Raw genomic sequence first — 13,533 nt, 5'->3', positions numbered from 1 at the left:
AAGCACAGGACACTGAATGCTATGCTCGCGGTTGTACCTCACTGACTGCCCCTAGCCTGGTGTTTCTAATTTAGTATACTAGAATTATAGAATCATACAGTGTAGGAGAAGGCCTTCAGCCCAGCGTGCCTGTGCCCTCTTTTTGAAAGAGCTATCCAATTAGTCCCATTCCCCTGCTCTTTCCCCATAGCCCTGCAAAATTTTCCCCTTCAAGTATTTATCCAATTCCCTTTTGAAAGTTACTGTTGAATCTGCTTCACCACCCTTTCAGGCAGTGCATTCCAGATCACAACAACTTGCTGTGTAAAAAAATTTCTCCTCTGGTTCTTTTGCCAATTACCTTAAATCTGTGTCCTCTGGTTACCGACACTATTGCCAATAGAAACCGTTTCTCTTTATTTACTCCAACAAAACCATTCATGATTTTGAACGCCTCTATTAAATCTCCCCTGGAGGTGATGGTAGAGGTCGCGGGTTTGGGAGGTGCTGTTGAAGAAGCCTTGGTGAGTTGCTGCAGTGCATCCTGTAGATGGTACACACTGCAGCCACGGTGCGCACCGCGGTGGTGGAGGAAGTGGATGTTTAAGGTCGTAAATGGGCTACTGGTCAAACGGACTGCTTTGTCCTGGATGGTGTCAAGCTTACCCACAAAAGCTCAAAGGCCCACTTCACACACAGCAGTACTGGTGAGGGGACCAAAAAAATGTTGCTTATGGCCTGGGAGCAGGCTCTGCAACTACTTTCCCAGGTACAGGTGTCTGGTAGGTGGACAAGTAAACATAAAGGATAAACACATACAGTAAAATAAAGTTTAAAGAAAATGAAATCATATCTGAGAGCTTTATGAAAGAGGAGGGGGCTGGTTTACTATCACACTTGCATAAAGAATTAGAATAATCTTTTCATGGGCTTATCTTGCAGTGATGATAAGAAGCCATGGGTGTTTGTCCAGTTTACGCAAGCAACATTATTCAAGCCAGTCTCTGCATTTAAGCTTTTAAGCTGATTGCCAGCACTTCAACCTGTCTGACAATTTACTAGCATCCCACTTGTAAATTCAGCTATTTTCATGGGGATTGGAGGTTGTCACTATCAACCAATCAGATCAGTTGGGAGTGGAGGCAATCAGAACCAAGTAGATCCTTTTAGAACTAATTTATCAGATTTTTTTCCCACTGTTGCTCGCACACAAACGTGAAGCAAAAACGTTTTAAGATGAGCTGATGGCGTCTGAGAGTCACAGTTGAAAGTAGTGGTTATTTAGTGTTTGTCCCCAAATAAGTTATATATAACAAAGTATGCTGTTATAATGCGACTTTTAAAACTTCATTTTCTTCAAAGAATCTTTCTGGCTCTTGTCTTATGTAAAAGCTTATTTCTTCAAGATTAGCTGCAGCCCTTTTTTTGAGATAAGGAGGTTGTTCCATGATGTGAATGCATTGACTAGTTTTATTTGAGCATTTTACACTGTAGTAAAATCCTAAATATGGGAATCTCACTGTGATTGATCAAATTAAATAAAACTCACCACTACTCTAACCCCACTCCCTATTGTATTTCCAAACCCTGGCAATTCCACAAAGAATGCTCAACCTAGTTAACCTATTTAAAGTAACTGGGTTAACACCTCCATCAGAGAACAAACCCAAGCTATGCAAATGTGTTCAACATTTTCTGAGGCCCTGTGCCACTGTCTAGGCCTCGCATGCAGGGGGCACCTTCTTGAATTAGAAAATAGCGGGTGCACTGCCCACGGACTTCTGTCCATAGACATCAATGGATGGAAAATGCCAACAACAAACATCAAACTAAATGTTGTTTATTATTTTAATCAACTGCTCAAGCCCACTAACGTTAATAAATGTAAAGACTTAACTCATTTCAATACCGCTTTCCAACAACTTCTAGGAAGATGATGAGACAGGACAGACGCTCTGTACAGTGCCCCTCTCAATATGGGGGAAGGTACATTAATCACAGCAGCATCCCAGGCTGCCCTGGTACATTTCCACACTCTCAGCAAAATTATAAAATTACTGGCAGTTAGGACCAGACTTAAGAATAATTATGAGGTACAAGCTGATGTTGCCTATTTTTCTTTCACTTCCTTATGATACTTAAAGAAAATCCAAGAGGGAGAGGTTCTAATATTTTTTTGTGCTGAAACAGCACTAACTATGTACTTGTAATATGTGCAGTTGAAAACAATTTTTTTTTAAATCGCAAAGGTTCAAGTTAAAACTCTTGTATTTACAACTGTGTTTCTTACAAAGGTATTTGCATATTCATTTGACCATTCGACCATCCAGGACTAAGCAGCCGACTTGATTGGCACCCCATCCATCACCTTAAACATTCACTCCCTCCACCACCGGCGCACCATGGCTGCAGTGTGTATCGTCTACAAGATGCACTGTAGCAACTCACCAAGGCTTCTTCGACAGCACCTTCCAAACCCGCGACCTCAACCAACTGGAAGGATACGGATAGCAGGCGCATGGGAACAACACCACCTGCACGTTCCCCTCCAAGTCATACACCATCCTGACTTGGAAATATATTGCCGTTCCTTCATCGTTGCTGGGTCAAAATCCTGGAACTCCCTTCCTAACAGCACTGTGGGAGAACCTTCACCACACGGACTGCAGCGGTTCAAGAAGGCAGCTCACTACCACCTTCTCTGGGGCAATTAGGGATGGGCAATAAATGCTGGCCTTGCCAGCAACACTCACATCCCATGAATGAATAAAAAAAAATTGTTTTGGGGACAGAAAGCGTGTGAATTTAAAGCTATTTTAATTGTTTTTTTGTGGTTTTCTCCTCTAACTCTCGTGAAGGCAGTGGTCAATGGCAGGGTACAGGTCCTTGGGTGCCAGTAACCCTGCAGTCCCACCTCAAAATGATCCATGGAGACTCCAAGGGGTAAAATTTTCATCTTCACCGCCTGGGTGGTAATCTGGTGGAGCAAATGGCCTGCCCATTGTGGAACCCGCTTAATTTTCATTCTATTGAAAGGCCTAGAGTCTTGCCTTTAAATTGAAAACAAAAATCTCCTTGCATGAAGACGTTGCAGTGACGTTTCATTCCGTTCCTGTTTATCTCTTTCCAGTAGAGGGTCACTGACTAGCAATCAGGAGGAAAAACTCTGAGCTAATTTTTCCCTTCTTTCGCCTGGGGACACTAAAGCCAATCATACAACAAAAACAGCAACAACTCGCATTTATATAGCACCTTTAACATAATAAAATGTCCTAAGGTGCTTCACAGGAGCTTATCCAGAGAATAATTGACACCAAGCCAAAGAAGGAGACATTAGGACAGGTGACCAAAAGCTTGGTCAAAGAGGTAGGTTTTAAGTAGAGTCTTAAAGGAGGGAAAGAGGTGGAGAGGCAGAGAGGTTTAGGGTTGGAATTCCAGGCCTTAAGGCCTGGACAGCTGAAGGCAAGGCCGTCAATGGTAGGGCAAATTGTAGTCCCTCTACTGGTAACCATTTCAGCACGGTCCTGGTATGTACGGCTCAGTACGACACCGAACCATGCATTTACTCATTGAGCAATCGGGGGAGCCCTAGAGCAAAGCTTTTCTATTCCTGAACTTTCACGAGTCCAAAACATGGGACTTTATGAATTAAAATAATTATTCTTTAGATGTTGGTTACTGCTAAGCACCTATTGGAATTATATTAATACTTCTAACCTTTCAAGTAATTTAAGAACATATGAAAATATTAATGTATCACATCTGTATGCCAGATATGTTAACAGACTACACTCATGAAAGTCAAAATTAAATATTAGTTACAAAACTTTCATAGTCCTATTTTGATCTTTTTTATCTCATGACACTTAACCCACATGCAAAAAATCAGCACTATATTTAACTGTCTGCCACCCACGTGACTTTTACAATGTGCTGCTAAAGAAGATAAGATGAATATTTTCCAGTCCATTTACAGCATTTTGTTGCTGCAGAAATCATCTCCTGTTCTAAGCTCAAGGATGTTCTTTAGGGTCATCTTAATACACGTGTGATTACAAAAAGAAGTCCTTTGTTAAGGGCTCTTTAAATTGCCCTGTATGTGTACATTATTTACCGTGCGGCATGAACCCAACAGTCAGGTAGGAGAAATTTGCAGGGTTTCGGCAAGGAAACGTGCAGCAGGATTTAAAGAGCCTGCACTCACGAAAAGAACATCAAAATGATCTGAAAACGATCAGCGCTGTTTGTAAAGTCTCTTTGCGTTCACTTTTTGCCATTGTGATTTCACAGTGAAGATTTTTTCAAACTGGGTTCAGACTGAGACTTTTGACAAATTGTCAAATTTAACGACACGTCAGTTTTGCTATATAACATTAAAACAGAAATTTAAAGCATTCTCTTCCGTTTTTTCTCCTCCTCTCCTGAAGGCACTGACTCATGCTAAGTTGTGGTTCCAAGGGAGCCCTAAATACAACAATTTATTTAGAATAATATTGTTGAATAAATTCCCTAATAATTTATCGTGAGCTGCAGATTGACTACATCCTTTCACGGGTAACTTGACCACTGTTGCAGTATCACAGTGGGAGACTATACATTTTTCTGATGTCAATCTGCATTGGTTCTAACCAGTTAAACAGCTGATGACCTTCTTACCTCTCTATGGAATCATCCTGAAATGCTGTTAAAAACGAGCTGACCTCTCGCGCCGATGATCACATGTAATCAGGGGTCTGGAACACCATTGCGAGGGCATGGTCCCATTCAAAATTGTGGAACAGAGTACAGCAGGAGTTGAGGGAGCAGAGTATAGTGGGGGGTGGTGGAAGAAAGCAGGATGGGGAGCGCAGTGGCAGGGGATGGGCACTGGGCAGTTCAGTGCAATAGTAAGGGGGGCTGGGGAGTGGAGCTCAGCGGGGGAGGGGGGCGGTGCAAGGATGTAGAATTTAAAATTGAAACCATTGGACTGCAAGAAGAAAAACATTTCCCTAGATCTGATTTCCAGTCAGAAGGTAGGAAAATCATTTTTGTCAGAAAATCAGGATGTGTTTTTATAGCATCAGAATTTTTTTTAATGATTGACAGCAAGGTTGGCTTTTCACTGAGCATGTGACTACTTTCTGGTTGTAAATTTTAATTTCCCTGTCCAATATTATAAAGGCATTCTAGGACTTTTAGTCCATTGAGCTGCGCTACACCCATTTTTCAGGCGCTAAGCAGCCTACTAAGTCCCCAAAATGGCGGGTAGGAAGCATGCACGCATCTCTAGCAGGAAGTGCGCCATGCGCCACATTGGGTAAGGCCAAACAAGAGGTGTCCTTTACCCATGCCTGAAGTAGACGTTAGGCCCTTTGCATATGCAAATAACAGGCCTATTGCCTGTTTGAGGTCCCCTCTCCAAGATTAGTTTGTCCTGAGGCAGCCAGCACCATCACCAGCTGCACCCAGGGAAACCAGGCCTAGGGATCACCTGCAACAAAGAAAGTAAGTAACTTACCCGAATGTAAACACTTCTGCTCCTCCCAACCCCACATGTAACCCAATCCTCATTGGCACCGCTCCTAACCCCCGATCCTCCCCCCCCCACATCCCCACCGGCCTCCTCTCCCAATCCCCAATCGCCCCCCACGTTTACATAGAACCATAGAAAGATTACAGCATGGAAGGAGGCCATTCAGCCCATCTAGTCCGCACCGCCTCTATGCAAGAGCAATCCAGCTAGTCCCACACCTCCCTGACCTATCCCCGTAGCCCTGCAAATGTTTTCCCTTCAAGTACTTATCCAGTTCACTTCTAAAGGCCATGATTGAATCTGCCTCCACCACCCCCTCGGGCAGTGCATTCCCGATCCTAACCACTCGGTGTATAAAAAAGTTTCTCCTCATGTCACCTTTGGTTCTTTTGCCAATCACCTTAAATCTATGTCCTCTGGTTCTTAACCCTTCTGCCAATGGGAACAGTTTCTCTCTATCTACTCTATCTTGACCCTTCGTGATTTTGAATACCTCTATCAAATCTCTTCACAACCTTCTCTATTCCAAGGAGAACAACCCCAGCTTCTCCAGTCTATCCACATAACTAAAGTCCCTCATCCCTGGAATCATTCTAGTAAATCTTTTCTGCACCCTCTCTAAGGCCTTCACATCTTTCCTAAAGTGTGGTGCCCAGAACTGGACACAATACTCCAGTTGTGGCCAAATCAGTGTTTTATAAAGGTTCATTATGACTTTCATACTTTTGTACTCTATGGGCCCAATATTAGGAGGGAGGCGGGTTGGCAGCGGGGGGTCGACTGGGTGCGTGAGTAATGCGCCCAGTGAAATCGGTGGGTTTGGCACGCGATCCTAAGTAAACTGAAGCCACTTACCTTGGCTTCCGGGTTTTGCGCTGGAAAGCTGCGAGGCGGGCGGACTGCGCACCCGCATCATAGGCTGTCAGCTGGAGGAGCCCTATTTAAAGGGGCAGTCCTTCACTGACTGATGCTGCAGAAAATAGGCAAAATTACAGCATGGAACAGCCCAGGGGGAAGGCTGCTCCCAGGTTTAATGATGCCTCACTCCAGGTCCTACTGGATGGGGTGCGGAGGAGAGGGAGGACAGAGATCTTCCCCCCGGTGGGCGGGAGGAAGTGGCCTGCCTCTGCCACTACAAAGGCCTGGCTTGAGGTGGCAGAGGAGGTCACCAGCACCACCAACATATCGTGCACCTGCATACAATGCAGGAGGTGCTTCAATGACCTCAGTAGGTCAGCCGAAGTGAGTACACTTACTCATTCCCCTACACTCCGTCTGCCACATCACCGCCCTCACCCCACATCTCCTTCAGCACTGCCAATACTACTCTGTCACATCACTCCTCACACCCACTCAAAGCTCATCCTCATCTTACCTGCACTTACTTACCTCGCCATTACTCATCCCGCCACTACCACTCAACCCAATCCTCATACAATCTCATGGCTCTATCTCATACTCACTCTCTCATGTATCTCTTTCACGGTCAACCTCACCCAACCTGCCACTACCTGTGCTGCAGCCACAGGGCATGCATCACATATGTGTAGTAGGAAGCGTAAGGCAAACATGTCGTGAGCATGAAGGAGATGCACAAGGGTGTTTGAGAGTTTGTCATGGTTTTTACTTATATTTGATTTCTGATCAGCTCACATTACATATTATATTGTCACCACTACTGCCACGTCTTGGTCATTCTTGACTGGCTTGTGCAATAAGGCCCTTTCATGAGGTTCTCCATGAACACCCTTGATGCCACCCATTGGGTCACCCTACAGTGGGTGTATGTGTAGTTGCACGACTACTTTGTGCAGGTGCCTGTTGTGCAGCATTGTGTTGTGTAGCTCCACGTGGCGGAGGTGGACGGCATGCCTGGCGAGGCTGGTGATGTTGCTCATCCTCCAATGGAGTGATGAATGCAGCAATGGACCTCCCCTCCATCCTGACGGTGTGAATGTGAGGGGGTCCACAAAGTAGGTGAATGTGTTTGGACAGCAGAGTTTAGGGTATGATTTAATAATTTGGAGTGTGGAGACAACGGTGTGGCAGGCAAAACTTTGTCTGAGGTGACAGAGTGCTCTGCTGCAATGAATGAGGGTTTACCCCGCACCTGTTAAATGGACCTTTGCAGCTGCCACTGGCTGCTGACTGCAACACGTCTGTTTAAACAGAGAGTGTTTCCCCCAGCATGAGAAACACGTTCTGGGTAGTCCAAAATCCGAATCCTCCTAAAATCTCCAACTAATGAGGTCTGAAAATGACCTCAAGTGCCCAGATAATGATCTTCAGTGGGATCCCGTCGGCTTTGATTGCCGGTGGGAGTCCCGCATGCAGAGGCTGCGCGCGCACCGATTCGCGTAATTGGAGAACCCGGAAGGGGTGGGTTGGAGCCGGGCTCCGGACCCGCTCTGGGAATCCCCAATTTTAGGAGCCCCGCCGCCATGAACGCACCAGCTCGGCCATCCGAAAATTGACCCCTATGTCTCTATTTATAAAGCCCAGGATCCCATATGCTTTTTTAATCACTTTCTCAACCTGCCATGCCATCTTCAACGATTTGTGCACATATACCCCCAGATCGCTCTGTTCCTGTGCCCCTGTTAGAATTGTGCCCTCTAGTTTATATTGCCTCTCCTCGTTCTTCCTACTGAAATGTATCACTTCGCATTTTTCTGCGTTAAATTTCATCTGCCACCAGCCTGTCTATATCCTCTTGAAGTCTATCACTATCCTCCTCACTGTTTACTACCTTTCCAAGTTTTGTGTCATCTGCAAGTTTGGAAATTGTACCCTCTACACCCAAGTCCAAGTCATTAACATATATCAAGAAAAGCAGTGGGTCCAGCACCAATCCCTGGGGAACACTTATGTACACCTCCCTCCAGTCCGAAAAACAACCATTCACCACTACTCTCTGTTTCCTGTCACTTAGCCAATTCTGTATCCATGTTGCTACGGCCCCCTTTATTCCATGGGCCGCAATTTTGATGATAAGTCTATCATGCGGCACTTTATCAAACGCCTTTTGAAAGTCCATATACACCACATCAACTGCATGACCCTCATCTACCCTCTCTGTTACCTCATCAAAAAACTCTATCAGGTTAGTTAAACACGATTTGCCTTTAACAAATCCGTGCTGGCTTTCCCTAATCAATCCACACTCGTCAAAGTGACTGTTAATTCGTTTCTAGAAGTTTTCTCACCGCTGAGGTTAAACTGACTGGCCTATAGTTGCTAGGTTTATCTTTACACCCTTTTTTGAACAACATTTGCAATTCTCCAGTCCTCTGGCACCACCCACACATAGGCAGTTTCCATTTTTAAAATTTGTTCTCAGGATGTGGGCAATGCTGGCAAGGCAGCATTTATTGCCCATCCCTAGTGGCCCTGAGTACGTTAAGAATCAACCACATAGTGTGTGAGTGACTGAAGTCATGAATAGGCTCAGACCAAGTAGGGAGGGGCAGGTTCCCATCCCTGAAGGGGATTAACAAACCGTTTGAGGTTTTACAACAATCCAGCCGTTTTCATGGTCACTTTTTCTGGTGCCAGCCCATAAATGACCAAATTTGGTCAATTCAATTTCTTAACCTGTCGTGATTGGATTTGAACTTATGGCCTCTGGATTGCTAGTCCAGTACATATAACCAGTGCATTAACCAACCCTCCATGTGGGCAAAGGAATTTATATAACGGAAAAAAGTTAACACAGGATAACATGACAACTGGAAGTAAGGTTTTCACAGAATCATAGAAAGTTACAGCACAGAAGGAGGCCATTCGGCCCATCGTGTCCGTGCCGGTTTTGTAGACAGAAAGCGTGCGGATGTAAGATTTTAAATTTGTTGTAAACATATTATATAAAATACCAGATGCTGGGAAGGAGCTAAAGGTTGTAATTTGATCTCAGGGTTCTGCGGACTTTCTGCAGCTTTGCTTTTACAGCCAATTATGTCATGAGTGAATTATAACATTACAGATCTGTCCTCCTTACACTGCAGGGACTTCCCAGAAAGGAGCTCTGATATCGGAAACATCTCAAACCTTCAGAAATAGATACCCTGACCCTGGAGGCAGCAAACTGTGAGGAAAACCTTGCCAGTTCACAGGGGACTACAATGGTCTTTCATAAAACTGACAGCATCTGCAGGAATTCTCCAACTAGCAAACGTACGATGAAAGTGAGTCAGTTCTCTATGCGGTGGTTACTGGAGGGTAAAGGCTGACCTGGCAAAACTGGGGAAATGCTAGGAGTGAGATTTGTGATTAAAAGAGGGCGAATCTACTTTGGTATATGAGGGTAGATTTTCCTCTATGGAAAAATGCTGGTGCCCCTGACAGGTGCAGTTCACCTACGATGGAAGTACTGACCGTGCTTCTCCTTCCCCACACGTTTGCATGGCCCCAGAAAACTCCAGGTGATGGCCTGCCCCATGTTTGGGCCGTGCGCACATATATTGGGGAGGACATCGAAATGTAGCTGCAGGCCTCCATCTCTTCTCCAGGTCACGGAGACCCGCTCCTTCTGGCTACTGCAGGAGAGGCCCCGAGTGCTTGAAATTGTCCAAAAGGGGAGAATTAACTGCAAACTTGATACTTGCCTGCAGTTTCTTCAGCCTGCCCTCAGGATCCTCACAGACTCTCCGACCCACGGGGGTACGGTGTAGGCCCCGTGCCCGTATTCTGGGTCCCTGAACAGTCACAGGCCTCAGGAAATGAGATGGGTGTTTCAAAACACTCCCTCCAACCTCATCAGGATAGGTGCACTGGGCCTGCGCCTACTGCAGGTTCAGGCCCGGTTACGTGCTCCAGGAAGTCCCAGGAAATCTTGGGCAGCACAAATAGGGTGAAGAACGGCACAACGAAGCCTCTGTTCCTTTTTTCTCTTCCCTACGCCTGAGGAATGCCAATTCCCCCAGTGCAGAGAAGGCGAAAATCTCCCCTATAGTGCGGCATTTTCTTTTCACAAAAGTAAAGAGGGATTTCTAATCTTTTTTCTACACCCTCCATTAATACATAAATAATGGTTTCTTCCTTACATAGTTCCTACCACAACACCCAACAGGATGCACTGCAGCAACTCGCCAAGGCTTCTTCGACAGCACCTCCCAAACCCGCGACCTCTACCACCTAGAAGGACAAGGGCAGCAGGCACATGGGAACAACACCAGCTGCACGTTCCCCTCCAAGTCACACACCATCCCGACTTGGAAATATATCACCGTTCCTTCATCGTCGCTGGGTCAAAATCCTGGAACTCCCTTCCTAACAGCACTGTGGGAGAACCGTCACCACACGGACTGCAGCGGTTCAAGAAGGCGGCTCACCACCACCTTCTCAAGGGCAATTAGGGATAGGCAATAAATGCTGGCCTTGTCAGCGATGCCCACATCCCATGAGCGAATAAAAAAAAACATTCCCTACCAGAGGGATCGGAAATAAGACTTGTTCACGTCTCTGCCACTGTTGCTCTCATAAACAGATGAGGAGGCACACAAGAGCCGCCCGAGGAAATCTGTCCACCAAGTTTCCGTCATCACTGTGAAATGCCTAACATCTGCTTAGTCCCTCTCTAATACCCTGACCTTATCTTAACATGAATGTCTTTAGACTGATTTCAGCCAGGGTGGTGGCCAGGGGCACGGCAATTGATTTCAGTGTCTCTGGGCAAAGGGGTGGGGTATAAAACAAATCAGCCAGGGTTTCCTTCTCCTAATCATTATCCAGTGACTCCAACCTGGGAAGTGCCGGTGTGTAGACAATGGGTGAGAGTAGGTTCAGACGCAACTGTGCTGCCCTCTACGAAGGAGCAGCCTGCTAACATTCGCTGTCTTGGCTTATACATGAAGAATGCCAGCACCTATGGAACTATACCCGAGCATAATTCAGCACTTTCAGAAGGGGAGGGGAGAGAATTGGCAAAAAAAAAATCTCCATAGAAGGATGATGATGACTTCAACGCTGTATCATTAGTCTATAATTAGATCATTTCCTTTTAGGTCGGTAACTATTCCCGTTGCCATGCTTATGCCTTCAGCTTGGAGGAATGGATGGTCTCAGCCATGGAATTCCCCCTGACACTGTCACTGTTGTACGTGATCAGAGAACAGCAGGATGTGCTTTACGAGGGATACAGAGCACCAGGCAGAGAGAGCAAGACGATCTTCCATTCATTAATCCGCTGCTAAAGACACCATGCATTCTCTGTAAACACTATCTGTCATGTACATATCAATAAAGGGAATAAGTTCTCATTTTGGTCCTTCGGGAAACTTAAGCAACTAAACAAAACTGACTCCAATTAAAGTGTGAATTAGTTTACTAGGTCTTGTATGCACATAAAGACAGTTCAGAACAGTTTCCATTTTCACAACTTTAAAGAGCGTATTTGTGGTCGGCATTTGGGTAAATTTTTACTTCGGGCTCCCAATCGAGGTCATCGGGCCATTCGCACAATGCAATATGTGAAAGACCCAAACCATTTTCAGGTGGGACTAGCCTCAATGTACACAAGGCTGCACCTCTCAGATGCAACCTCTCAAAGTGAGAATGTCGTGTTTTTTCTCTCTCTGTTCATTGAGAGTTGAAACAGAAGTTCCACCATGTCACAGGCAAGGGTAGCAAGATTTTCAAACATTGCCATGGAGATCTTATTGAAGCAAGTGAGGCACGCAGGAACATCCCCTCCCCCTCCAGTAGGGCCAGAATCCCGAGGCAGATATTGCAGCAGGCCTAGAGGGAAATCTCTGAGTAAGTAACCACAGTGAGCCTCATCCCCAGGTAATGGCTGCAATACCGTAAAAAGTTTAATGACCTGACACACTGGGCCAAGGTAAGAATTACTTCTTGTGATGTCTCCTCTGCATCACAACTTGTCACAGCACTTCCCCCCCTGCTCCTCACACCACCCCAAGCACTCCCCTCCCCCTCTCCACCTGCTCGTACTCTAATTAGCAATGAAAACTAATCCTTTATCAGCATCAAGGCAGCATTTGACCAAGTGTGGCACCAAGGAGCCCTAGTAAAATTCAAGTCAATGGGAATCAGAGGGAAAACTATCCGGTGGCTGGAGTCATACCTAGCACAAAGGAAGATGGTGGTGGTTGTTGGAGGCCAGTCATCTCAGCCCCAGGACATTGCTGCAGGAGTTCCTCAGGGCAGTGTCCTAGGCCCAACCATCTTCAGTTGCTTCATCAATGACCTTCCCTCCATTATAAGGTCAAAAGTGGGGATGTTCGCCGATGATTGCACAGTGTTCAGTTCAACTCGCAACCCCTCAGATAATGAAGCCATCTGTGCCCACATGCAGTAAGACCTGGACAACATCCAGGCTTGGGCTCATAAGTGGCAGGTAACATTCGTGCCAGACAAGTGCCAGGCAATGACCAACTCCAACAAAAGAGAATCTAACAACCTCCCATTGACATTCAACGGCATTACCATCGCTGAAGCCCCCACCATCAACATCCTGGGGTCACCATTGACCAGAAACTTAACTGGACCAGTCACATAAATACAGTGGCTACAAGAGCAGGTCAGAGGCTGGGTATTCTACGGCGAGTGACTCACCTCCTGACTCTCCAAAGCTTTTCCACCATCTACAAGGCACAAGTCAGGAGTGTGATGGAATACTCTCCACTTGCTTGGATGAGTGCAGCTCCAACAGCACTCAAGAAGCTCGACACCATCCAGGACAAAGCAGCCCGTTTGATTGGCACCCCATCCACCACCCTAAACATTCACTCCCTTCACCACCGGTGCAGTGGCTGCAGTGTGTACCATCCACAGGATGCACTGCAGCAACTTGCCAAGGCTTCTTCGACAGCACCTCCCAAACCCGCAACCTCTACCACCTAGAAGGACAAAGGCAGCAGGCACATGGGAACAACACCACCTGCACATTCCCCTCCAAGTCACACACCATCCCGACTTGGAAATATATCGCCGTTCCTTCAACGTCGCTGGGTCAAAATCCTGGAACTTCCTTCCTAACAGCACTGTGGGAGAACCTTCACCACACGGAATGCAATGGTAAAAGA

General features: G+C 46.0%; 1 protein-coding gene and 1 long non-coding RNA gene across 2 annotated transcripts in view; one reads left to right on the top strand and one right to left on the bottom strand.

Annotated features, from left to right (window-relative positions):
* rnls (renalase, FAD-dependent amine oxidase) overlaps nt 1-13,533 on the bottom strand; it is a 116,689-nt gene that overhangs the window by 21,533 nt on the left and 81,623 nt on the right. The window lies entirely within an intron of this gene.
* LOC137340339 (uncharacterized) lies at nt 3,983-11,731 on the top strand. The gene is made up of 3 exons (XR_010966781.1): nt 3,983-4,118; nt 9,496-9,675; nt 10,538-11,731. It is a non-coding gene; the product is annotated as an uncharacterized lncRNA (long non-coding RNA).

This window comes from Heptranchias perlo, chromosome 21 (genome assembly GCF_035084215.1).
Source record: "Heptranchias perlo isolate sHepPer1 chromosome 21, sHepPer1.hap1, whole genome shotgun sequence".
NCBI classification, from domain to species: Eukaryota; Metazoa; Chordata; class Chondrichthyes; order Hexanchiformes; family Hexanchidae; genus Heptranchias; species Heptranchias perlo.
The sequence above is the reverse complement of the archived record's forward strand: the minus strand, read 5'-3'. Positions and strand labels throughout refer to the sequence as shown.